General features: G+C 40.1%; 1 protein-coding gene across 3 annotated transcripts in view; it reads right to left on the bottom strand.

Moving 5' to 3' along the window:
• Positions 1-27,760, bottom strand: part of LPGAT1 (lysophosphatidylglycerol acyltransferase 1) — a 254,068-nt gene that overhangs the window by 93,198 nt on the left and 133,110 nt on the right. The gene's annotated exons all lie outside the window — the stretch shown is intronic.

The following is a 27,760-nucleotide window of genomic DNA, read 5'->3' as shown; positions in this document are numbered from 1 at the left end:
AAATGGCTTCATCGGGGGGGAAGAGTAATGTCACAATCGTTGAACTGATGTACTAGATTATCATAGTTAAAATGTCTACTGATTGCTACCACGGCGTTACACAAATCATAGAAGAAGTCATCCATCAAACTGCAACATGTTTTACAAAGTCGTGGCGCTCATGGTTACAAAGGTCACAGCTGGCGGTAGTGTTCCAGTTGTTTCTATTTTTTTATAGAATGTATATCTATTAGGAACATGATTAGTGAAAAAAACTGCCTTATATATTATTTTACTATATATACATACACTCAGGCACGCACATACTCAGGACAATGCTGCTGCCTAGGGCAAGACCAAATAAAATTGTTTTACCCAACAAGTTCAGTGCATCGCTGATCTATTTCTCATAAACATCAAACCAGTACAATAACTACACTAACACATGCTTTAAGAATATATGCTCTTGCCTAGTCACACTGCAAGGAGTGACAGAATAGATGTAGTTTAACTAGCATAAATTACACACATACACACACAGTTGTGATCGTAAGTTTACATACCTCTGGAAGAACTTGTAAGATGGGTAGCATTTTCAGAAAACATGACTGATCAGACAAAACATTTCTTACTTTGAATGTATTTCAAATTAAACTAATATGCATCACAAAATAGCACAATCATTAAACAAACCATAGCAATAAAGGAAATAATAAAATGATCCTGCTCAAAGGTTTGCATACCCTTGAATGTTTGGGCTGATAATTCACACTGAAGTTGACACACACTGGCTGAGATGGCAATGAAGGGTAGGTATCAACACCTGTGTCTTGTCTGATTGTACATAGCATCTGTGTATAAATATTCAATGGATTTCTTAGCTCTTGAGAAACCCTTGTGCATTTCATCTAGGGCTGCACTCACTTTGGTGGATATTGAAACATGGGGAATGCAAAAGAACTGTCAAAGAACCTGTGAGCAAAAGTAGTTCAACTTTATAAATCAGGTAAAGGATATAAAAAGATATCCAAAGATTTGGACATGCCAATCAGCACTGTTCAACCTCTGATCAAGAAGTGGAAAATTATGGGTTCTGTTAATGTCAAGGTAGACCAAGAAAGATTTCAGACAGAACTATCAGGAAAATCTGTTGGGATGCAAAAAAAAAGCCTGAAATCCAGGCTTCTCGGAAACAAAGTGGTGTGGGTGTTTCAGCATGCACAATACGGAGATACTTGAACAAAAATGGGCTGCATGGTAGAGTTGCCAGAAAAAAAAGCCATTGCTGCACCAATGCCACAAAACAGCCTGCAAAACAATACGCTAAACAGCACCTAGAAAAGTCTCAAACTTCTGGAAAAAATAATTTGGAGTGATGAGACCAAAATTGAACTTTGTGGTCACAACCATAAACACTATGTTCGGAGAGGAGTCAACAAGGCTTTTGAAGTGAAGCACACCATCCCTACCGTGAAGCATGGAGATGGATCTCTGCATTTTGAGGGTGTGCGAGCTAGAGAGGCACAAGGAATTTAGTCAAAATTGATGGCAGGATGACTGCAGCATCTTATCAGAAAGTTTTGAAGGATAATTTGCATTCATCAGCCAGGAAGCTGCGCTCGGGGCATACTTGGACTTTCCAACATGATAATGACCTGAAACATAAGGCCAAGTCGACCCTTCAGCAGAAGAATGTGAAGGCTCTGGAGTGGCCATCAGAGTCTCCTGACCTCAATATCACTGAGCCAATTTGGGGACAACTCAAACGTGCAGTTCATGCTAGACAGCCAAAGAATTTATTGGTTCTGACGGCTTTTTGCCAAGAGAAATGGGCAGCTTTATCCCATGAGAAAATAAAGGGCCTCATTCACAACTATCACAAAAGATGCAATTTGTCACAGGGGGCAGTACCTGGTATTAAGACCTAAGGGTATGCAAACTTTTGTACAGGACCATTTTATTATTTCCTTTATGGCTATGGTTTAATGATTGTGCAATTCTGTGACACATAATAGTTTAATTTGAAACATTAAAAATAACAGACGTGTTTTGTCTGTTCACTCATGTTTTCTTGAAATGCTACACATCTTGTAAAACTTGAGTACAACTGTATGTTCTGATGGCGCTAGTCTAATGGTTCAATGGTAACACTATTTATTGCCCTGCAGGAGTTCTAGATTAGACTCCCAAGCCAAGTGTCTGTTCCTCAGACCAGCTGGGACTTTGAGGTGCTGCGCAAACAGCATTCACAACCTTCTTTGGAGGGAAACCAAACCACCTCGAGGGTAATATGTACCAGATTCCAGAAAAAAACAAACCATGATTCATGGACCATGGCCAACGGATCTCATTGCAGTGGCAAGTCTAATCAGGAGGGAGGAGAGTATTAAAATTCGGAAAAACTCAGCATAGAGGTGAATGAAGAGCTCATCGAATCACAGCTCCTGTACAGATCAGTTCCAATTGACCTGGAAATCCAAAAGGAGTAGGAGGAAGCTTGTAGCCAAAACACATATAGATAACTCAGGTAGCCTAAAAGTTCCACTAAATATATCTCAATGAACATCTAACAATCTGGGAAACAACACTTTCCAAGCATATAAAAGATACACTGGGGTTTTGTTTCCATATATTTGTGCTTTTTCCCAGTCTCCTTCCTGGTCTCTCTCCAGTTCCCTGTACATTTGCAGTCACCTACAAGCTTGCTCCCCTGTTGATATTTAAATTTCCCAAGCACCTCCTTAAGAGCTGCAGCCTGAATGCTCAGCCATTTCACATTCCGTCACGAGGTAAGTAAATATGAGATATACTCATAGGAGGTCATTTTCAGAAGAGTTACATATGTAAAAGTAGCATATATCCAGGCAATTTTCAAAAGCCCATTTATATGCATAAAACCCTTTCACAATTCAGCCCAATTTTCAAAGGTGTTATGTGTAAAAGCAGCAATTTTCAAAAGCCTACTTGAGCATGTAAGACCCAGTTTTATGCATACAAATTCTTTTGAAAATTACCTCCAGAATTTTATACAGATTTTTTTTTTAAGGTTGAATTATGAATGGATATGAAAGGTGAGCAAATGGCCAGTACCCAGGGTTGAAGTCTTCACAATTGGTGCCCCTCTTCACAAGTTTCAAACTTGTGCTCATTCAACCCGTTTTTTGTATATATATTTTAGAATTACTATCTTTGTTCTTTGAACTTCATGAGTTTATGCCTGAAGAAAGCAGTTATACATGAAGCATTACTGGAGAGTTACCAGTAAATAAGCCAACTGTGCATTTTGCACTACAAACACTCAGCCCATATGTTTGAGCACAAAAGTAAATTCAAAATGGACAAATTTTGACACCACCTCCACCCTAGAGATCCAATCAATCATCTAGAAAATGAACCCTGCCAACCACCCTCTGGACAGCATCCACATAATAAGCTTCAAGGCAATTGAATCTACTATAACAAAAACAATCACCAAGATCGTCAACCTATCTCTTACTGAAGGAAGCTACCCCAATTGCCTCAAATCAGCAATAACCAAACCTATACTGACAAAGAATAATCTCGACCCAAAAAACCTAACAAACTACCGCCTGATTTCAAACCTATCCTTCATAGCCAAGATCATCGAAAAAGTTGTTCACTCCTAACTTGATGAATACCTTGAAACAAACAATATCCTATCCCCAACCCAATATGGATTCAGAAAGAACCTCAGCACAGAGACTCTCCTATCATTAAATGACACTATACTAAGAGGATTCGTCAATGGAAAACAATACCTACTCATACTCCTCGACCTCTCAGCAGAATTTGATACAGTAAACCATCAACTACTCCTAGAACGATTGACAGAAATTGGTATATCTGACATTACCCTACGATGGTTCTCATCCTATCTTTCCAAGAGAAGCTACCAAGTATCAATCAACAACAACATCTCTAAGAAAATTAACCTCCACACTGGAGTTCCACAGGGCTCAGCGTTATCTGCCACTCTGTTCAACATATACCTTCTACCCATTTGCCAGCTACTAAGTGATCATCAAATCACCCACTTCCTCTACGCAGATGACATATAACTTCTAATTCCCATCAAAAACTCCCGCGATGAAACATATAAAGAAACATCTGTTCTATTTGACTCAATCAAACAACTTCTAACAAAATAAAAACTCATAATCAACATTGACAAAACCGAAATAATCATCATGGACAGAAAACCCAATCCAACACCACCACCCCAACTCAGAGCTAACAATCAAATGAACCCAATAACCCCTGTCACTCACACCAGAAACCTTGGAGAAATCATTGACAAAAACCTATCCTACAAAAACCACATAACAACTAAAATCAAAGAAAGATATCACAAACTTCTAACCCTAAGACGTATAAAACCTTTCCTAAACTCATGCGACTTCAGAACTATACTGCAGCTACTAATATTTTCTCAACCATTGACTACTGCAATTCCCTGATTGGTCTTCCATACAATAATATCAAACCTCTTCAGATTCTACAGAACACAGCAGCTAGAATCCTAAACGGAAAAAAAAAGAACAATCACATCATCCCCATACTAATTTCACTACACTGGCTTCCTATAAAATCTCGAATTGAACACAAGACCATGACCATCATACATAAATTAGTACACACCGATCATCAAAGACAAACAGGTTTAAAAATTACCCCACAAAATGCCCATAGGAACCTGTGATCAAATAACACATTTCGTCTAACAATTCCTCCTATCTGAGATGCTCACCTATCAACCACTAGAGATAGAGCATTCTCCATTGCCTGCTCGAAAATATGGAACTCCCTCCCACATGATTTGAGAATGCAAACCAACATCAAAACATTCAAGAAAGATCTAAAAACATTGCTTTTCTACAAAGTCTACATTGACAATCAGCTGAATCAACGAACTAACAACAATCAGTACCACTAACCAAACCCACGCAAGAATGAAACAGCAACCAGCTTCAACCATTGTCATACCACAATGAATTTATAAGAAACAATACAAAGAGCCTGCCTCTAAGATAAATCTCAATACGTTACTATCCTCCTTCCCTTTCTTTCCAATTCTTCCCTTGTTTCTCCCCCTCCCGAAATCCCTCCCATTGTTGTTATTTTTCAATGATCAGCAAATGTTTAACTATCTGTATTCTGTTTGAATCTTGTAAACTGTTGTGCAATGGCAACAGTGATCATAACATGATCAAATTTGACTTGATAACTGGAGAAAGGGCACTAAGGAAATCTACTGCAATAGCAACTAACTTTCAAAAGGGAGACTATGATAAAATGAGGAAAATTGTTAGGAAAAAACTGAAAGAAGCAATTGCAAAGGTTAAAAGTTTATATCAGGCATGGATGTGGTTTAAAAATATTATCTTGGAAGCCCAGACCAGATGTATTCCACACATTAAAAAAAAGTGGAAGGAAGGTCAAACAACTGCTGGAATGGTTAACTTGTTTCTTGCCAGTGTAACTGGCAAGAAACATTGATAAAGAAGTCAAAGACAATATTTGAAAAGAAGTTTGCTGTGGAAGCAAAATCTCATAATAAAAACTTTTTCAGGTACATTTGAACCAAAAGGTCTGCAAGAAAATCAGTTAGATCATTAGATGATCAAGGGGTAAAAGGGGCACTAAGGGAAGACAAGGCCATAGAAGAGAGATTAAATGAATTCTTTGTTTTGGTCTTTATTGAAGATGTAAGGCAGATACCCATGTCAGAAATGAAATTTAAAGGTGATGATTCAGAGGCATGCAAACAAATCTCAGTGAACCTGGAAGATGTAATAAGGCAAATTGACAAATTAAAGAGTAGCAAATCACCTGGACCAAATGGTATACATTCCAGACTGCTGAAAATACTAAAAATTGAAATAGCAAACCTATTATTAGTAATCTGTAAACTATCATTGAAATCAGCTATGCTACCTGGATTGTTGGGTGGGCAACATAATGCCAGTTTTTTTTAAAGGATTTCAGGGGTTATCCAGGAAACTGGTGAGCCTCATGTCAGTGCTGTAAAAAATGGTTGAAACAATTATAAAGTACAAAATTACTGAATATACAGTCATATTTAATGGGACAAAGTCAACATGGTGAGGCTGCATCTCAAAAAAGATATAATTGCATTGGAAAAGGTACAGAGAAGGGCGATCAAAATGATAAAGGGGATGGAACGGCTCCCGTACCAGGAAAGGTTAAAGAGGTTGGGTCTGTTCAGCTTGGAGAAGAGACATCTGAGGGGGGAAATGATAGAGGGTTACAAAATCATGAGTGGAATAGAAGGGGTAAATGTAAATCTGTTATTTACTCTTTCAAAAATACAAAGGCTAGAGGCAACTCCATGAAATTAGTAAGTAGCACTTTTAAAACAAATCTGAGAAAATTATTTTTCACTCAACACACAATTAAGATCTGGAATTCCTTACTGAAGGATGTGTTTAAGGCAGTTAGCATAGCTGGGTTTTAAAAAGATTTGGACAAATTCCTGGAGGAGAAGTCAATAAACCGCTATTTACTAAATAGACTTAAAAAATAGCCATTACTTATCACTGCCCGATGGCAGCATGAGATCTATTTATTATTTGGAATCTTGTCAGGTACTTGTGACCTGGATTGGCCACTGTTGGAAAACAGGATAGTGGGCTTGATGGACCCTTGGTCTGACCCAATGTGACAACTTATGTTTTATGAATTTAGTCAAGGGAAGTCTTGCTTCAACAACATTTTTTTTGAAGGCATGAATAAACGTGAACCAGTTGATATAATGGATCTGGATTTTCAGAAAGTGTCTAACAAAGTACCTTATGATGAAATTAAAAAGTCATAGGATAGGAGCCAATGTTCGATGGTGGGTGGAAGACTGGTTAAAAGATAGAAAACAGAGAGGGCTAAATGGCCAATTTTCTCAATAGAGAAAGGTGAACAGTGAAGTGTCCAACTGGAGGGATCTATATCAAGACCACTGCTGTTTAACATATTTATAAATGACCTAGATATAAGCATAAGTGAGGTGATCAAATGTGCCAATGATAAAAAAATTATTTAAAATCACAAGAGGATTGTTAGAAATTGCAAGAGGGTCCCGCGAAACTGAGAATCCAAATGACAGATGATATTTAATGTGGACACGTAAAAAGTGATGCACATAGGAAAGAGCAATCTAAATGATAGCTACATAATGCATGGTTCCACAATAGGAGTCACCACTCAGGAAAAGGATCTAGGCATCTTCGTGGATAATATGTTGAAATCTTCTGCTCAGTGTGCGGCAGAGGCCAAGAAAGCAAATACAATGCTAGGAATTATTAGGAAAGGAATGGAGAATAAAACAGAGAATATCATAATGCTTCTATTCCTCCATGGTGTGACCACATCTCGAGTAATGTGTGCAATTCTTGTAACCACATCTCAAAAAAAGATATAGCAAAATTAGAAAAGTGCAGAGGAGGTCGACCAAAATTATAAAGAGGATGGAACAACTCCCCTATGAGGAAAGGCTAAAGAGGTTAGGGGCTCTTCAGTTTAGAGAAGAGATGGTTGAGGGGCGATATGATAGAAGTATATAAAATAATGAGTGGCGTGGAATGGTAAATGCAAATCAGTAGTTCACTCTTTCAACAAGTACAAAGACTAGGGGACACGCAATAAAGTAATAGGTAACATATTTGAGACAAATAGCAGAAAATATTTTTTTTTTCACTCAATGCCTTTTGAACTCTGGAATTCATTCCTGGAGTATGTGGTAACAGCAGTTAGTGTAGCCGAGTTTAAAAAAGCTTAGGACAAGTTCCTGGGAGAAAAATCCATAAACCATTATTAAGACAGATTTGGAAAATCCACTGCTTATCCCTGGGATAAGCAGCATGGAATTTATCAACCTTTTGGATTCCGCCAGGTACTTGTGACCTGGATTACCCACTATTGGAAACAGGATACTGGGCTTTATGGACCTTTGGTCTGACCCAGTATGGCAAATCTTATGTTCTTATCTACAATTCAGGTACTGTAGTTATTTCCCTGCCCGAGTCAGCCTACAATCTATGTTGTACCTGAGGCAATACAGGAAGAAGTGACTTGCCCAAAGTCACAAGGAGAATCAGTGGGAGAAGCAGGAATCGAACCCTGGCTTCCCTGGTTCTCAACCTGCTACTCTAACCACTAGGTTACTCCTTCCAGGAACCAGTCTGCAGAGACCTCCATCAGTTCACCTAGACCTCCACCCAAAAACTGAAGACAAAAGAGAAATCAGATTATAGTTTACAGATGTAAAAGCGTGAGTGCATGTTTGATAACATATGCGCATTGGGACGGTAACTTTCAAACTAGCACGCAGGCACACACGTGCTTGTGTGCATGCGTGCATCAGCCCATGCCCAGGGATCCAGCTATTTTATAACATGCGCGTGTTTATGTACACGCGATATCTGGGCGGCTTTTAAAATCTGCTCATCCCCTAATTAATGTGCGCATTGGGCTTTTAAAATTAATCTTAATCTATTTATAAAATATGCGAGTGTGCGTGTACTTTCTGACCCTGCTCCAGAATACCCTTGCAACTTCCCTGAAACACCCTCTTTCTCTGCTCACACTTTTCCACGCAGGAGCAGAACTATAAGTATACTTGCAGTCTTCTGAAAATGTGCTTGGCCCGCACAAAAGCTACTTACATGCATATATGCCAATTCTGCATGCACAAACCTCACATAAGGCCTTGAAAATTCACCCCAAATAGACTTCACATCACACTGTGAATCATTACAGAAGAGATGAAATTCAAACTCTTTATCTGCTACTCAATGAGACAGACAAAAACGTGACTACGTTGCTTGGAACAGCGCCACAAATAAGTGCTGAAATACAGAATTTACAGAAAGTGTATTGGGGGGTCAATGGCACACATCAATGACACGGTGGAGTGCCAGCTGCCTTCTCTCTGGTCTAGAGACAGATGAAGAAAATATACCAACCAGAAATGGCAAAGAAACAAGTTTACAGTTTACCAATTGGCATTTTCAAATTGCCATGTGAAGGTGTATATATGGAAAGTTACCATTTCTGTTATACTGTTTTGATAAGCACACTTCTTCCCAATGAATTCTATGGAATCCATTTTCAAAAGGATCAAACCACCTTACTTAGGGCAAGATTCATCATTCCTCGCGGAATGATGAATCCTGCGAAAAAGGGGGCGGGCCCGCGAAAGACCGCAGCAGTTCACACCGCGGCGGTGCGATTTCACCGGCCACAGTGCAGCCTTTCACAGCGAATAGCGACACCATAAAAGGTGTAGCTATTCGTCGTGCTACCGCCGCGGCAGACTCCTTCCCCTCCCCTCCAGCTAATTTAAATCCTATCATACGCAATAAGAACCTAACGCACGCGATAAACCCCCTTAGGCAGGAAATAGGCAGACAGACCTGATATTTATAAGATCTAACCCTGCAAGGCAGCTAAATATTTTCACTATGTGGCTTCCTTTATGCACTTTAAATGTAGACATTACCAGGAAGCTGGAAAAGAAACCTCGCCAGCTAGCATGAATTTTCAAATGCTAGCCAACCCATGATAGCCACAGAAATGGAGTTTAATGCAGGTACTTTGAAGCTCACAATGGGAAGCAGACACACTGTGACTTCTCTTATCTGATGATTCCCCAGGAGCAAAAACAGTAATGAAATTTCATAATTAAAGCCTTTAATGTAATTATCACTGTCTTTGTTATTTTTGGCTGAGTTTATTTTTTTATTCAGCTCAGAGTGCACTTTTTATATCTACTGAATTCCTGAATATGTACGACATGTTTTTTCTGGAAAGCTAGGCAGTGTGTGTGTGTGTGTGTGTGTGTATGGGGAAGTAAAAGATTAATATGTCGATCATTTTTATTTCTACGAAACTCTTCATGTAAGCACCATAGAGAACTCCTCAAAAATGTAAAATAGCTGGTTAATTATTCTGGAAATGTGTGGGCACTAACAAAATAAGTCTGCAGGTCTACACACAGTGTGTTTGTAATGTCCTAAAAGGGGATATTATTGTATGAAAGTGGACATTATAGATGCAGTCCAAGTTAACAGAACAGATAGAATCCTTTTGTAGTGTGAATTAAAAATCAAACTTATGAATCAGTAATTAAAAGATTCACAAAAGGAAAAAAAAAATCCTTGTATGAAATTCCATGAAAACACCAGGGCCTTCAAATTCTACCCAGTGTTCTATTAAGACCCTGTGACAGAGTGATCAGCATTGGGGAGCAGGACACAACATGGGCAGGAGAAGCCTGAAGGGATTAGGCAGACAGGGAGGGATGTGTTAGGGGAGAAGTCGGAGAGAGGTGGTGGCGGAGTTGGGTCGGGACTGTTTCGGCATTGGCCGAAGAGGAAGTCCAAGAGGGTAGATTCCTACCGCCTGCTGGGGTAGAGGTGTGACCCGTGTAAGCAGTTCAATGCCAGGCCCTGCACGTGGGCGCACTGCAAATTTAAGCATGTCTGCTCCTCATGTGGGAATGGGCACCCAGCTACCCAGTGCCAGGTTTCAAGGGACCATAGGTAGCAGCCACCCAACCCTCTATGCAGCACCAAGGGATTTAGTGATCTCCCCAGTCAACACTGAGACCATGGTTAGAGCGCTACCCGGCAAAAAGAAAAGAAGCAGAGAAAACCTCTGGTTTCACTGAAGATTTTATGATCCCTTGACAGGGTGGACCCCTGTCCAGAAATATTCTGTGCACAATGCAGTCTTTAAATGCACATGAAGTGGAGCAGAGAGTACGATTGCTCAGAAATTTATTTTATTTATTTTTTATTTAGGTTTTTTATAAACCGGCATTCGTGAAAAATCACATCATGCCGGTTTACATTCGAACAAGGTGTGCAAAAAAAATACAAACTGAATTTAGTGCAGAAGAGTTGCAGTTACAATAAAACAGGGGTACTGGAACTGGGACAAGAGAAAAAACAGTAGAAGGTTATTAAACTCATAAATTAATAATTATTTACAGAACCGGAGTGGCTACATTCTTTGAATAGATGGTTGTGATTCAGATGTGGTCTGGGAAGGCTTGTTTGAAAAGCCAAGTTTTCAATCTTTTTCGGAAAGTTGGCAGGCAAGGTTCCTGGCGAAGGTTAGTGGGGATGGAGTTCCAGAGTGATGGTCCGGCTGTCGAGAGAGCCAGTTCTCTTGAGGTTATGTGTCGTGTGAATTTCGTATTGGGTATCTGGAGGGATCCTCTGTAGGCTTCTCTGGTTGGTCTAAGGGAGTTGTGTAGGCTGAGCGGGTATTGAAGGTCAAGTGAAGTAAGGTGGTGGATGGACTTATATATGATGGTAACGGATTTGTAGATGATTCTGAAGTGAATAGGGAGCCAGTGGAGATCTTTTAAGATAGGTGTGATGTGGTCTCTTCTTCTGGTATTCGTTATTCTTGCTGCCACGTTTTGGACCATCTGTAGAGGTTTAGTATATGAGGATGGGAGTCCTAGTAGGATAGTATTGCAGTAATCTAACTTTGCGAAGATTATTGCTTGTAGTATTGTTCTAAAGTCTTGAAAATGGAAAAGCGGTTTTATCCTTTTCAGCACTTGGAGTTTGTGGAAACAGTCCTTTGTAGTGCGGTTGACAAATGCTTTCAAATTCATCTTGTTATCAATTATAGCTCCTAAGTCTCTCACTTGAGGGGAGAGTTGAATGTTTGGGGGGTGCTGGAATTATTGTTGTTTTCTGGAGAAATTAGCATGAGTTCCGTTTTGGTGGTGTTTAAAATGAGGTTTAGGCTGGCGAGTAGGTCATTGATAGTTGAGTGGCATGATTCTCAGTATTCGAGAGTTTTGACGAGAGATTCTTTAAGAGGGATCACTATCTGGATGTCGTCAGCATAGACAAAGTGTTTGAGTTTTAGGTCGGTTAGAAGCTGGCACAGCGGGAGTAGGTAAATATTGAATAGGGTGGGTGATAGGGAAGATCCCTGTGGGACTCCTACTGGAGCGTCATGGCGGGGAGATTCTTTTTTCTGGATTTTCACTTTGTAGCTTCTGTTATTGAGGAACGTTTTGAACCAGGTTAGAGCTGTACCTGTTATTCCAATGGATGAGAGTTGGTTTATGAGGATGGCGAGGTTAACGGTGTCGAAAGCTGCTGAAAGGTCTAACATAATCAGAAGGAAGGATTGTCCTTTGTCGAGGCCCAGAATCAAGTAGTCTGTCAGTGAAACAAGGAGGGATTCTGTGCTGGAAGCTTTGCGGAATCCATATTGGGACGGGAAGAGGAGTAATGTATTCTGAGATTTGAATGTTCACTAGTTTTTCCATGATCTTGGCTATGAGTGGTAGGTTGGCAATCGGACGGAAGTTGTTCGGGTCAGCGGGGTCTAAGTTAGGCTTCTTAAGGAGAGGTTTGAGAGAAGCCAGTTTGAGATCGTCTGGGTAGAGGCCTTGAGATAGAGAGCAGTTTATGATGTCTGCCAGTGTTTTGGGTAGGGTAGAAGGCCCATTTCTAATATGGTGATATACCCCACCCCTTGGGAATGGTTCCAAAGAAAGAGCCTGGGAAGTTCAGGCTTATTCACAACCTGTCCTACCTGGCAGGAGGTTCAGTGAATGACTTGACTATCCCGCAGGGCATGAGCAGTGCTCAGCTCACATCAGGTAACTTCTACGGTCTGGATCTCAGCCTGCCAACAACCCCTTCAACGCATTGGCTTCTACAGCCAGGTTTTAGGCTGTCAACAGCTTGTTGACTACTGGCTTTGGGTGTTGGTCACTGCCGTTGCAGTTTGTTGTATGTATTAGTTTCATGTAATTGTATTGTCACTTTATATGCTTTAAGTTTCTATGCTGCGGCCATAATCTGTCCACCTAGTCTCTGTGGCTTATTTGCAGGGATGAGGGGAGAGAGAAAATGTTTGAAAGGGGAATCAGGGTCTATTCCCTGTCCATGTTGTGACTCAAAGAAAGGGAATGTGGAATGGGAGGTGGGAGGTGGGAAATCTGACCTATAGGCAGGAGCAAAGACATAATCCTGGTTGGGAAGCACATCAGTCAGTTAAGTTAAAATACCACTCCTCTATATCGCCTTGAGTGTAGAGTACTAAAAACTAGTACTATACACCCACAAAAGAGCAACGTTTTAAATTATTCTTTCTGTAACTTAGAACCTTTTTACAAGTGTGCCTCACACAGTTGTCTTCTAACCTCCCTGCAAAACCTACTTAACAGCTACAGTGAGAGAACACAGGCTTCTAGAGTACCCCAGGGGAAGGAACAAGAGCAGCTCTCTTGGTACATACTAAACTCCAAAGAGTTGATTTCTCCTTTTGCTGGGGGCAGAGGAATGCAATAGCATATTTTAGCTCTACATACTGCATACAGAGGGGTGCATTTCAACTTGGCCAACTATGTTGAAGCCCCCTCACAGCACTTCAACCTGATTGGTAGATTGACAAATCCTACAAAAAAAAAAAATGTGTACAGTATTTATGGTCTGTTTAAATCTCTTGTATAGCTATTGCAATTAAGTGCTGCTTCCTATACAAGTCAGATCTCGCAGCACTGTTAAATAAAGACAAGACAGAAGTTAAGAAAAGTGTTGCTAGAGAAATGAAAGGTCAACTGACTGACAGCTAAAGATATGGAATGGAAGTTCCAATAAGGAGGAAGACAGGTTCAGCAAAGGTTAGACAACATGAATAGCAATCCGTAGCAGAACCAGTATACTCAGTCATTATATCAAACTTACAGTGCAAGAGCATATGAATATTTCTTCTATATACATTTCCTACTAAGAAAAGACATTTCCAGAAATTGCTCACTGCAGCCAATTAAGTTTACAATTCGAGCAAAACACTGGCTTCCTGTGAGCCAGCACGTACATGGTCTGGTTTTCATTCACCAGGTTAGTGCACCTGGAAGATATCAAACTGTTAGAGGTCTGGGGAGGGAAAGCAGCACTGCTCATCCGCCCATGAGTTTGCACAGTGTGGATGGCAGTCAAACCCTTTTCTATATTAGGACCCAATCTCCAGAGTTAAAGTCTGCCCCCTTCCCTCTCATCTTTAGAGCAAAACTGAAAATCTATTTTCTTTACTGCCTTTTATAACTAATTTATTCTTGAACTATTTTATCATACTGCTGGCTACTGTTCCTTCCTCTTCCTACTTTTTTTGATCGTCTTCATTATTACCCTTACAATTAGGATTACTTTATTTAAGAAAGCGTACTAACAAAAGGTCTGGCTGTATATGCAAATTAGAAATACAGTAATGATAAGTTGTCTTCCTGAATAAATCTGAATGCCACTGCTAAATCATGCTGTGGCCTCTGTACATCTAGCGTCAAACATACAGCTCATTTTTAATGTATTCAACTGGTAAAGGTTTTTTATTTGCTACAGTTCTCAGGGTGAAAACTGAAACCTAAACCAGTTGCTCCTCTAATTAAAAATTGGCAAGCAAGTGTTTACATTATGGGTCTTATTCAGAAAAATACTTTCCCACACTCAGAGCCTATTTAAACAAATCTTTATTAAATAAGGCCCTGTATTTCCCATTACCTCTTTCTCTACTGCTGTTCAGAAACATTCTAAAAAAAAAAAAAAAAAGAAATGAAAAAAAATCCCTTCCATGGAATCATGCACGGCATTTGCACAGGGCGGCACACCCGGGAGGACAGCGGCGGCAACAGAAGAGGCGCAGGGCTGTCAGCGGAGCCCAACCTGCTGGCGGCTGAAGAGGAAGAGAGGCCACTGGCAAAGTGCAACCTGCCGGCGGCTGAAAAGGAAGAGGCTGCCGGCTGCGGCAAAGTTCAACCGATCGGCAGGTTGAACTACCACGCGCTGCCACAGTGCTCCTTCCTGCTTCGGCGTCAATCCCTCCCCTCGTGGGTGGAGTTCATCCCACTACAGCTTGAAGAGAAGAGGAGCCCACGGGGCCGTGATGGAGCTCCTTTCACCATGGCCCAAAGAGAACAGAAAGCCATGTATGTGTTGTCTGAGTCTATGTGAGAGTTTATGTATGTGTGTATGTCTGTGTGCGAGCCTGTCTGTGTGAAAGCTTGAGTGTGTGTGTGACAGCTTGTGTACACGTGTGTGGCTGTGTGACAGCCTGAATGCATGTGTTTGGCTGTGTGAGAGCTTATGTGTGGCCGTGTGAGAATCTATATGCTTGTACAGGTATCTGTAAGTGCCCTTATGCATGTGTGTGGGTCTGTGTGAGAGCCTGTGTATATGTATCACATACAGGCTCTCACAGGCATGCGCACACACACATTATGTATCTGAGGGATAGAGAGAGCATGTGTGAGAACATCAGACAGGGAGTGTGTGAGAGAATCAATGTGTTGTTGTGTATGTTAGAGAGAGACAGAAAAGATAAATTTTGTGTGGCCCTATCTCCCTGAATCCAAGAAAATCTCATCAGAGTGTCTGGAAATCAAAATATCCCAGATATGGAGAGCAGGAGATTTTTTAATCCTTATTAGTTTTAATTATTGGGTGTAATTTGATGTTTCTGCTGTGTTGAAATATTTTATTGGGGGGGGGGGGGGGGGTGGAATAGAACATTTTTTTAATTATTGGATTTTGGGAAATTCTGGATATTCTATTCATTAACTGGTTTTAAATATTTATTCTTTTTATGAATATGATTTTACTATTATGTTTTATATTTCTTGATTTTATTATGTAATGTTTTATGAAGAATGGTTATGTTTTTGTTTTCCATTGTTGCTCAGCATACAGAGGCTGGCTTGTTGTGGGTTCCAGTTCAGTTCTTCTCAGCATGTTTCTATTTATACTTTCTGGACTCTTTATTCTGTATTTGGTCAGGGTCTGTTTGTATTCTGCACATGTGACCGAGGTGTGCTATTTTGCTGCCATGTAGTTTCTGTGTAGGGATCTTGTTCTGTTTTCCCAATAGGAAGTGTATTGGTGTTCTAGGGCCTGGTGTAATAGTTTCAGTGTTGCCTTTTCATAGATAAGGTTGCTATTGTTTGAGTGCTGGCAGTTGTTTGCACAGGGCAGCAACAAAGCTAGCACTGGCCCTGCATGGAATGAAGAGGGGATTTTTAGGGCAAGGCACCTTATCCATATGGGAAGGTTGAAAGAGCCATAAGAGAATGGGACAGTATTCAAGCTGAAGGCGCCATGCGTCTTTACAAATGTAGAAGTAAAAAGCAGAGAAAGCATGCAAAGTGATAGCTTCAGGAATGCTTTCTAAACTCCGAAGGGATTGGGCTTTCTACATTGCATATTAAGAGGGTAACTTTCAAACAACTCTGCGCGTATATGGCCGTGCGCAGATCTACGACAGTATTTTATAACATGTGTATCACATATATGAGTATTATAAAATACACGAAGCTCTACCCCGCAACATACGTGAGTATGTATGCTTAGATGTGAATACATGCAATGCATTGACAGTGAGTATTTCATTGCATTGAACGCCTGTACCTTTCTTAGCTATTTTAAAAATAAATGCATGCATATTTTACATGCAAAAATAATGCAGAACTTATTCACGTAAAACCCGATTTACCTGCGTAAGTCGGTGTATTTTAAAACATGCGCGTATAATTGAAATTACGTTTATCAATTCTTCTACCAGTTCTCCAAGTCATCAAGACCCTCCTGGATCTTCAGCCTGAACTCCCCCCAGTTCACCCAGACCTCCCATCCAGCTAATATAACACAATAAACACGTTTAAAATCGCTTAATGAAAGGTAATTAGCAGGAATAAAAATACACAAACAAGTGGTCAAATGTATGTGCGTGTCTTTAAAATAGCAACTTATGCATGTAAATGCTGGCCCCGCCCCAGAATGCGCCAGACCGCCCCCTTTTTATGCGCACATATGTGTGAACAAACTCTAAATACCACACATTTTTAATGTTTATAAAATAGTGATTATGCAAGAACATGCTATTTAGGTGCATTTATGCTAATTTTTATACAAGTAACTCTTTGAAAAATCACTGATACGTATATGATATGCCTCAGCATGATTTTTCCACTTATTGCAACATGTTCAACCATAATCACAAAAAAAAAAAGAAAAATCATTTGTACCATGCTTTGAGCATTTGTCAAATCACACATGTATGCTTCTACATTCCATTCTCCAAATCATTGGAAAAAACAGGATCCACACTTTCAACCTATATGAAAGCAATACAACAGCAGCTATCTAAACTCAAACTAACATTAAACGCTGTTTAATGTAACGCCTTTTTTGCGACAGTTTTGTTCTATGTAAACCGACCTGATTCGATACTTGTATTGAGAATGTCGGTATATAAAAATCCGAAATAAATAAATAAATAAATAACATTAAACCCTAAAATGACTGAAGTCATTCAGTTAAGCAGAAATTCTTCGATAGTTAAACTAATGGCTCTAGATCTGGGTAATTTTCAAATTACTTCCTCCAATCGAGTACAGGATTTAGGTATACAGTTTAATGAGAACCTTACTATGAAAAAGCACATCAATAAATTAATTAGTACAGGCTACGTCAAGCTGCGTATATCACATCGGCTAAAACCTTTAGTAACCTGTGAGAACTTCCATATTGTATTACGAACTCTAATCTTTTCCTACCTAGACTACTGTAACTCCTTATTACTTGGTCTCCCCGCAAGTATCCTAAAACCATTACAATGATTGCAAAATGCATCAGCAAGACTTCTGTTAGGAAACAGGAAATTTGATCACATTACACCCTTGCTGATTTCTCTGCACTGGCTGCCAGTACAATCCCAAATCTATTTTAAAGTATTAACGTTAATATTCAAAATCATTCATTCAAGTAACACCGGTATGATCGGCGTGACATTACAGCCATACACACCCCAGCGAACATTAAGATCTCAAAATAAAGGACTATTGACTGTTCCATCAATATTGAGCACACAAGTAAGAGATTGTGTGTTTTCCATTGCGGGTCCAAAACTTTGGAATTCTCTACCAGAGATGTTACATTTGATAACAGACAGAAAAAGATTTAAAAGTGAGCTAAAAATATGGCTATTCAAAAATGCTTATAACTTAACTTAAAATCATCAGATTGCAGAGAACTACAATAATAAGAAAGACAAGAGAAATTCGATTGAAGCATGAGGAATAAATGTAATGAGGGAATGTAAGAACCTCAACACAATGTACTGTCTAAAATATGAAATCTGTGATATTATTAAATGATCTGTTCCCCATGCCCTAGATCTTTAGCTAATATGTACTGGAACATTCATTTCATGTCTGTTGATGAATACTACTACATCTGTAACCCGTCCTTATGTGTTGATCCCAGCTATGAATGTTACTTTTGTAAACCATTGTGATCTTTACATGGAATGACGGCACATAAAATGTCTAAATAAATAAATGTAAGAAAGGTAATCAATATATGAGTATTTTAGAATAAAACATTTTATTCAAAACTGATAGTGCGTCTATGTGAGGTTGGCCTGTGGTGCGCACAGGAAGTAGTTCGAGGCAGCAGAACGTTGGTGAGCATTCCATTCCAAAACTCCCCCTTCAACAGCTTGGCAAGAGAGGCAAATAGAAAGACAAGGATAAAAAATGAAGCGGTATCCCGATTTTCTCATTTATCACACATCACTCTGATGTGACTTCAAACTTTGAAAAGCAAACCATGAAGTGTAGAATCCCCAGTGCTAAACAAAATAGCGTTCTGGTGTAAAATCAATGAGAAATGTATTACATTTAGAGAACTGGGCACCCACAGGCAAACACGAACCATTTTAAATCTCAGACGTCTGTGTGTATGTATGTGGTGGTGGAAGACACTTCCCATAGTAAAGCAATGGGGATTTTTTAGAAAGGTCTATTCTCCAAAAATGTTGGCCCAATGAGGCAAATTTTTGAAAAAATCTGAAACTGATAACTTATCCAGCTAAAGTTAGCTAGACAAGTTATCTGGGATATTCAGTGGGCTTAATTCCCACTTAAAATCCTCAAATAAAGTTACCAGCTCCCTTTTGCTGGATAACTTTACACCTAACTGGTTATCTTTGAACATCACCTGCTTGGTGTTAAGTTATCTGGCTATAGGTAGCTAGATAAAGTAAGGCTTAATTGGCTATATTCAAAAAGAATATAGTCGGTTAAGTGGTGACAGTGTCTGAAAAAAGTAAGGCCAGTGGGCCTTGTGACCTGATTCCCATTCAAAGTCTAAAAAAATGGGCCCAGCTGGGCCAAGCAACCCCTGCCAACGTCTCTAATTAAACTTTATCGTTCCAACTGTTTATTAAAGAAATCAACCATTCAATAAAACAATATGCAGCATGTGGTGACACATACGCCACACACGATATGAAACAATAAATGCATTTTAAAGGATATTACATCACTGCCATCATATAAGCATATAGAGAGGAGGCTATAAAATAATGAAAAACGGAGCATGTCAAAGAAAAGTATCAAATTAGACGAACAATAATATTTTACAGAGAAATGCCAATCCTCAATATATCAATACTACCACAACTATTCATACAGATAAAATATTTAGCATAGCACGTTGGACTTTAACAGGTATATCTGCAAATAGGCATGCCACACTTCCAAGCCCCTTTGACATTTAACTGAGATATTCGTTGCTGCTTTTTCCATTAATATTAGATCATGAAAGGCATTCCTCCATACCCAAAAAAGAGTTTCCTTCTCTGTCCACATCCTGAGAATACTTTTTCCCTATTAGACAAACCTCATGCATTAAAAGCCTATTTCGTTTACCTTGATTTGGAAAGAAGCAGGGTCATCAAATAAGACCCCTTCTGGAAGAAAAGACATGTTTTGTCCAAGAATTTGTTCAAAGAAATCCTTGATCCCATCTCAAAATTGATTTATTGCATTGCATGTCCAGAAAACATGGCCCAGCGTCCCTCTAGCTATTTACATTTCTGACAGATGACAGTAGCTATAAGATCTGCTTGATAAGCTCTAACTGGAGACATAAAAGCTTGTTTCAAGAATTTCAATTGCATTTCTCTCAAACCCATCTTAGCTATTAATGTTTTAATGTGTTTAAAACTAGTACTCAATTGACTATCTGTAAACATAATCAACAGATCCCCAATTCCATTTGTCAAATAAAGAGTTTAGCACAAGAGGTGAATGAAGATTCATTAAAGACTTATATAGCTAAGATATCTTTGTCCTCCTGCCATGCTTAATCTGAAAAAATTCCTCTATCTGATCATAGGCGATCTCCTTTAGAAAGGGGGCCCCTAAGCTATGCACATAATGATGCAGTTGCATATAAGCCAGATTGTCTATGGGTGCTAAATCAAACCTTTGCTGCAACTCTTGAAAGGATAACATTTGTCCATCCACCCCTAACACCTGTCATAGCTGAGTGATTCCCTTTAGACCTCCATAACCCCAAAATTCTCTATTGTATCCCTGGTTGAAATGAAGAATTGCTTAGAATGGGTAAATAAGGAGAAATTATCAATGAGTGCCCCAACTACCCACATTAACTTTGCCAAGTTTTCCTCAGTGACAAAAGGAGATCCCCATCCTTAATCAGTGGGTGCAAGTCCCTACCTCTAACATGCAATACAAAATGAAGATGTAGCGGCAAAACTAAATATCTTTCCACATCCAAAGGAGTATAATCTGTATCCCAACACCAGTCTTTAAGATGTCGCAATTGACAAGCCCAATTACAGCACTCCAAATCAGGAAGTCCCTTAGCCCCCTTTTCCCAAGTGCCCATTAACTGGGTTATGTTCAAGTGCGGTTTGAGCCCCAGCCATAAAAATTTAGATAGGACGCCATATATTACCCGAAGATCTTTTTTAAGAATACACAAAGTTAACAGCTGCAACAGGATAACATTTGGGGAAGAAAACCATTTAAATAGTTTAATCCTACCAACTAAAGATAAGGGAAGAGTTTGCCAATGAGACAATTTAGCTTCCACCTGTGTAATCAAAGGTGGGATATTAAGCTGATAAAGTTTATTAACATCAGAAGGTAATATAATCTCCAAATACTGAAACAATTTGTTGCGCTTGGGGGTGGACCCTTGTCCTGGAGCAGTGGAGAATGGCTCCCTGGTAGGGACCAGGAAGCACCTGCCCCGAGGGGGCGGAGCACTGGAGGAGACAGAGGCTACGATGAGCTTCACCACTGGAAGACAGAGATCCCCCCGGGAGGAACCAGTAGGGACCCGGGCCGCTTGGACTTAGGTGGGCCTCGCAGGGTCTCCTGGAGAGATGAAAGTCAGGCGTGCCCACTGACGGGAGGGGAGCGTGGTCAGGGTCGAGACTGGAGGTCAGGTGGAGCAAGGAGAACCAGAAGAGCGTAGGTGATGACAAGGCTAGGAACAGAGCGCGTCCCTAGCGCCTCTTTTCGGACAGGAGCGGCGGCTATCAGCGGGTTTGACAGCCGACTCTCAATTTTGCCGGCGTCGGTTCTCGAGCCCGCGGACAGCCACGGGTTCGGAAACCGGACGCCGGCAAAATTGAGTGTCCGGTTTTAACCCATGAGCCGCGGGCCTATTTCAAAATTTATTTTTTTTTTTTAAACTTTAAACTTAATATCGCAATGATATTAAGTCGGAGGGTGCACAGAAAAGCAGTTTTTACTGCTTTTCTGTGCACTTCCCTGGCGCCGGCAGAAATTAGCGCCTACCCAAAGGTAGGTGTTAATTTCTAAAAGTAAAATGTGCGGCTTGGCTGCACATTTTACTTACTGAATCGCGCGGGAATACCTAATAGGGCCATCAACAGCATCTGCATGTTGCGGGCGCTATTAGGTTCGGGGAAGTTGGACGCGCGTTTTCGACGCGCTATTACCCCTTACTGAATAAGGGGTAAAGCTAGCGTGTCGAAAACGCGCGTACAATTGCGGGTACTGTATCGGCCCGATACATAGCCGCCAACGGGATCGACACCTCTTCCCTCAACAATTTATAGAATCTTCCCCCCCCCCCCCCCCCAAATCCGTATGGCCCTAGTGCCTTATAACTTTTAGCTTGCTGAATACCATATCGAATCTCCTTAACACCCACTGGCACATTCAATCTATTTAACTGGGCATCCGTCAATTGAGGCATACCTGTTCTATCTAAATATAATCTCATAACATCTGGATCCACCTCCTCTTTGGAATAAAGAGTCCTGAAAAATATTAATACCACCTCATGTATTTGTTTCTTAGAAGTAACTATATCATTACAATCCTTAACCGCTACGATAAATTTTCGTCCCTCTCACCTCTTAATCAGAGAAGCCAATAATTTGCTCGATTTATTTCCATATTGATGCAACTTAAATTTATAATAAAACATGGATTTTTTTTGTTCTCTGATGAATTAACAAACCCAACTCAGCTAGCGCAGCAAAGTAGCTAGCCTTTTCTTCTTCCGTATGTGTTCTAGCGAAGTACAATTTAGCTTTCTTAGCTTCATTTCCCATCTGAGGATATTTGTATCCAAGTCCCTCTTATATTTAGCCACAAAGATATCAGCTCATCCTGCATTACCACCTTTTCTATTTCCCCAAACAGAGGCAGGTTAGACTTGAGTTCATAAGTAAATTCTTGAAATTCCTCCCACATTTTCATCAAAAATTCCTTGAAAAGAATATTTGCATATAAATGAGCAGGAAATGTCCAGCTCTCAATCCCATCCCATTGATCATTCAATTCCAAATCTATCCATATCATGGCATGATCTAAAACCTCTAGTGGACCTACGTTTGCCGAAACCACTTTAGAAAAACTATGTTGAGATATTAACAAATAATCAATTCTAGACTGAGTAGCATGTGCATGAGATACGTGTGTATAGATCATGCTCTTGTGTATGGAGAATTCACCATACATCTAAAACATTAGTCTCTTTCACATTAAAGGAATCCTTTATTCTAAGGAATGCATTCATTCCTAGCGCCCCTAGATCTATCTTGAGAAGGATCGTGGACAATACTGAACTCTCCCCCACAAATTATTGGACAATTTTCAAAGGGGGTCAGCTTTGCCAGAAAATTTGTAAAGCAGTCATGATCATAGGTATTGGGCACATGTAAATTGCACAGTATCATGGGATCTCCTTTAAATTTACCTTTAATAATAAATAAAATTGGCCCTTTGGATCATCAATAACACTTTCAGAAACAAAAGGTACCCATTTATTAAACAAGATGGCCACCCTTGCACTCTTAGTCCCAGAGGAAGCCCCAATTACTTCATCAACCCACCATCTTCTCAATTTCTCATGTTCCAAGTCAGTGAGATGGGTCTCCTGTATCATTACTATATCCGCTTTATGCCAAGATAAAGCCCGCAATATCTTACGTCTCTTAATCGGGGACCCTAAGCCCAAACATTCCAAGAAATAATTCTGAGATCTGATTTACTCATCCTTGAATACTAATCTGAAGTACTGAAACTGAAAATAGATCCAAACACAGAAGGAACTCTCCCAGTCCAGGGCCCCTCCACTGTACTTATACCATAACAAATGCATCACAGACAACAAATAAAGACACAACCATCCCAGAACTCCTCTCCTTCATTACAGTAAAAGTCTCCCTCCCCTCTGTACTCTATCTCCCCACTCCAGCAGTTACCCACTTCAATTCCTCCATCCCCACCTTTTACTTCCCTAACCCAAAACCTCTCTCAATGTAACTACCCTCCCTTGTTAACTAAAATTAGATAAAAATGCCCCTCCTCTACCTTCCTCTCTTCCCCCTCCGACCCACCCATTACCATTTACCAACCCTTACTGTGCCAGCCAACAGAACCATGCTGGTTTTATTTTCTAAATTTACTTAGAGGGCTTGGGGCATGCTTGGCCTGGTAGGAGCTACTTTTTAGACATGGGTTGGGAATCTGAAAATTTGGCCACAAGGCCCATGTGGCACTTGTATTTTTTCAGACACCACTGTCAGTTAACTGGCTTTATTCGTTGAGCCCAATATTTAAAAAAAAAAAACCATCTCAGCCAGCTAAGTCAGACTTATTCAGCTAAGTGGCGCTGCTGAATATCTGGCTATGGTCAGTAGACATTACTCGGCTTGATAAGTGCCTTATCTGGCTAAGTTTTTAGCAAGATAAGTCAGAGGCAGGGAATGGGCAGACTGGGGAGAGTCGAGTTAGCTGGATAAGTTATCCGGCTAACTCTGGTTGGGCCATAGGTTTGTTCTTAAAATTTGCTAGATAAACTTACTTGGCTAACTTCAAGATAGCTGGGTATATTCAGAGGCGTGGTTGCGCCATTGATTATCCCAACTAAATTAGCCAGATAAGTGTATCCAGCTAACTTGCAGAGCCACACAGTGACTCATTATGGACCCCTTTGTGAATATAGCCAAATAAGCCCTAAAGGTATCCAGCTACAGCTCAATATTGGCTAAGCTAGTCAGATAAGTTTGCTCCATCCTGGAAGGCCTCTGCAATGCCTCTTTTTTATCCAGATAAGTTTTAGCCAGACAATAATTTAGCTGGCTAAAGTTTAGCTGGATAAGTGACTTAGATATTCAGAAGTGGCATTTAGTCGGATAACTCATAAGTATGTAATGTTTCCATGTAATGAGGTATTTAAGTCTATTGCGTCTTCTGCGAGAGTCTAAAATTTCCTGAACCTTAAAATGCACGACTTCTTCTGAAGAAATCTCTATGGGTTTGCATGACTGTTGGAATGGCCAGGAAAGAACCAGCGGCTTCAATAAGGATACGTGGAATATATTGTGTATCTTCAAGATAGCAGGAAGTTTAAGTTGATATGCTTACTGGTCTCATCTGCCCTAAGCCAGGGAAAGCACCTATAAAGCATGGTACTAGTCGAAGAGAAGGGACTCAAAGGCATAGATAATGAGTGCTCAACCATGCCAGGTCTCTCTTCTGGAATTCTGGAGCCGGTCTGCATTGGCTAACCGCATATTTCTTGGCCTGTGCAGCAGCCTTGCTGATTTTTTTTAAAATTTATTTTCTCTTTTTTCTATAGTCTATTGTCAATCTAGGTGGTTTACAAATTTTACCATTCATAAAATTTTAAAATAAATAAAATAACAATACAAAATAATATAAAACATACAACAGGAATAAGCGACTCTTGACCTTCCCGTCTAAGCCCCCTTGCTGCTTAACTCTTCAGTCCTATCATTTTACCTTTAGATATCAATATAAGCCTCCTTAAAAAGCCAGGTTTTTAGCATTTACCTAAATAGCTTATGCTCTCTCATTAGCCGTAACTCCTCCGACATTGAATTCCAGAGTACTGGTCCTGCCACTGTAATCACTTGTTCAAGCACCATGGTTCAAGCTAGCTAGCTTCCTTCACTGAGATGGTCACTAAAAGACCTTTATTCACAGACCATACTTCCCTTTGTGGCACGTACCACTGTAATCTGGATCTCAACCATCCATTTTCCAATTTATAGAGTACTTAATGTATTATTACTAACACTTTAAAACAGATCCTAAAAGATACTGTCAACCAATGAAGGCCCTTAATACAGGCATTATATGTTCATACCTCCCTACTCTGCAAAGTACTCTGACCACGAAAGTTTGTAACAACTGTACTGATTTAATCATGTTTTTTGGTAACCCTAGAAGAAGTGAGTTACAATAGTCAATATTACTTAGTAATGTCCGGAGGAAAAGGACTGGTACACGGGTCGAGGAAAGAGAATGGGAAAAATGGACCATGGGGGAGGGCAGAGAGGATGGGGACAGGGAAGGTGACAAGGTGGACAGAGGACAGAAGGGAAGACACTCAGGTTGAGGCGGGGGGTGGGATAGGGAGGAACTGCATTCAGATAGGGGCCACAGGGGAGGAGGAGCAGGCAGGAGATAGAGTGACTTTCTTTTACAAACTACCATGATGGGGAGAGCGAGTTTGCATAAAAGAGTGATGTGCATTGAACCTCTCTCCGTCTTTCCCTAATATAGCAAATGATGGCAGAGAAAGACCCAGGTGGTCCATCGACGCTGCCCAGTAAGTTCTTAAGGGTAGTAACTGCCACTCTGGGCAGGCTACCCCCATGTAGAAACTCACTCTCTCTCACCCCCCACCATTCTGTCCCCACCTGTTTCTCTCTCTCCACCAGTTCATCCTCCCCCAGTCACTCTCTCTCTCTCTCTCTTTTTCCACCAGTTTAGTCTCTCAATTCTGATATTCAGCCTTCCTGGTTAAATTTAGCCATACAACTCCAACTACACAAATAGCTGCTAGAAATCTAGGCAAGTAGAATTTGTCCAGCAATAACTGAGCTAACCTAACCTAGCCAATTAGGTGAAGATAATAAATGCAGGTAAAGATAATCAGGTTCTCTCACCCACTCGATAAGATTTTGAAAACAGATCACAAGATACAGAGAAAAACAAAAGTCAGCTACAGTAGGGTTTGAATACATATTGGGTTATTTTCTGGCATTCCAGGTTGCTTCATCAGCAGCTACCAGTTATAAATTACTGTTACACAAAGCTACACACATAGAAGGTGGCAATATGATCCCTGAAGTAATCAGGAAAGTAACAGATATGGACTGGTGGATTAAAACTGGCTTCTTAAAAAGGAAAACTGGAGACCAAGATGGCTGCCGAGCTGTGAGGACACGAAAGCAGCAGCTCCCGGTTTATCGATATTTCCTCAGCTTTTCTTAAAAGAAAGATTTTCCTTTTCCTGACTAGATTATTATAATGCCGCATACTAAAAGAAAAGACCATTTAAGAGAAGGTTTACCTGTTTCCGACGTGGATATTTGACAACAGAGTATAGAGGCTGCTTTTGCTAAGACGCCGTCGATAAACCCTGGAGGCGGAGTCGCTGGGGCCGGTAAGGAGCAATTATCGAGCCCCTTGACCTCTGAAACAACTTTGAGCCCGGGGGCTCCAACAACGCCGGATCCTCCATCGAGGAGTGAGAAAGAATTAATTCTTGAAGGAAAATACATAATGGATTACCCGTTCAGCCCTGGAGTCCAGAGAAGAGCAGAGGGACTGACTGTCTCTTCGGAGTACCCAGAAAGACCGAGTTCAGGAATCAAGGCGAAAAAGCATTACAACGCTTGGAACAACAAGGAGAAGGCTTAACGGAGGAAGGAACTGAGAATGGAAATTTTTCAGTGACTTGTTCTACTTCTACCCTAGCACCTTCTTTGGAAGAAATTAGGAACATATTGATCTCAATGCAAAAATCTAAAAATACTCTGATTGTAACTGTACAATAGGCAATTATAAAGTCGCAAAAAATTGAGGAGAAGACAGATAATATGGAAAAGTACTTAAATGTGATGGAAGGAAAAATAAAAGACATGGAAAAGATTCAAGTACATTTAATTACGTCTGAGAAGATGCATGAGAATAAACTGGGGACATTTGAAAATCAATTGAAAAGGGCAAATTTAAGAATATTAAATTTTCCTAAAACAAGAATGATGTCACTGAAGGATCTTTTCAAAAGTTATTTGCTTAATATCCTAAAATACTGAGAAGATACTTTACCAGCTATATCGAGGATCTATTATCTGCCTCAACGTTTGTTAGCTGAAGATACCATTAATTAGCAAGTAAACCAGCAAGATATAAATACAAATTTAAATCTGACTGACTTTCTGGAGAAATCCTTTGAGTCAGATATAAATACAAGATCAACACTCTTGATTCAGTTTTCATGTACAACATGACAGCTACTGCCTGGAGATAATACCCTTATTCAATAAACATACTCAGGTTAATGTGACTCCAACATTGCTCTAAGACTCCAACATTGCTCTAAGCTTC

Source organism: Rhinatrema bivittatum, chromosome 3 (assembly GCF_901001135.1).
Source record: "Rhinatrema bivittatum chromosome 3, aRhiBiv1.1, whole genome shotgun sequence".
Classification (NCBI taxonomy): Eukaryota; Metazoa; Chordata; class Amphibia; order Gymnophiona; family Rhinatrematidae; genus Rhinatrema; species Rhinatrema bivittatum.
The sequence above is the reverse complement of the archived record's forward strand: the minus strand, read 5'-3'. Positions and strand labels throughout refer to the sequence as shown.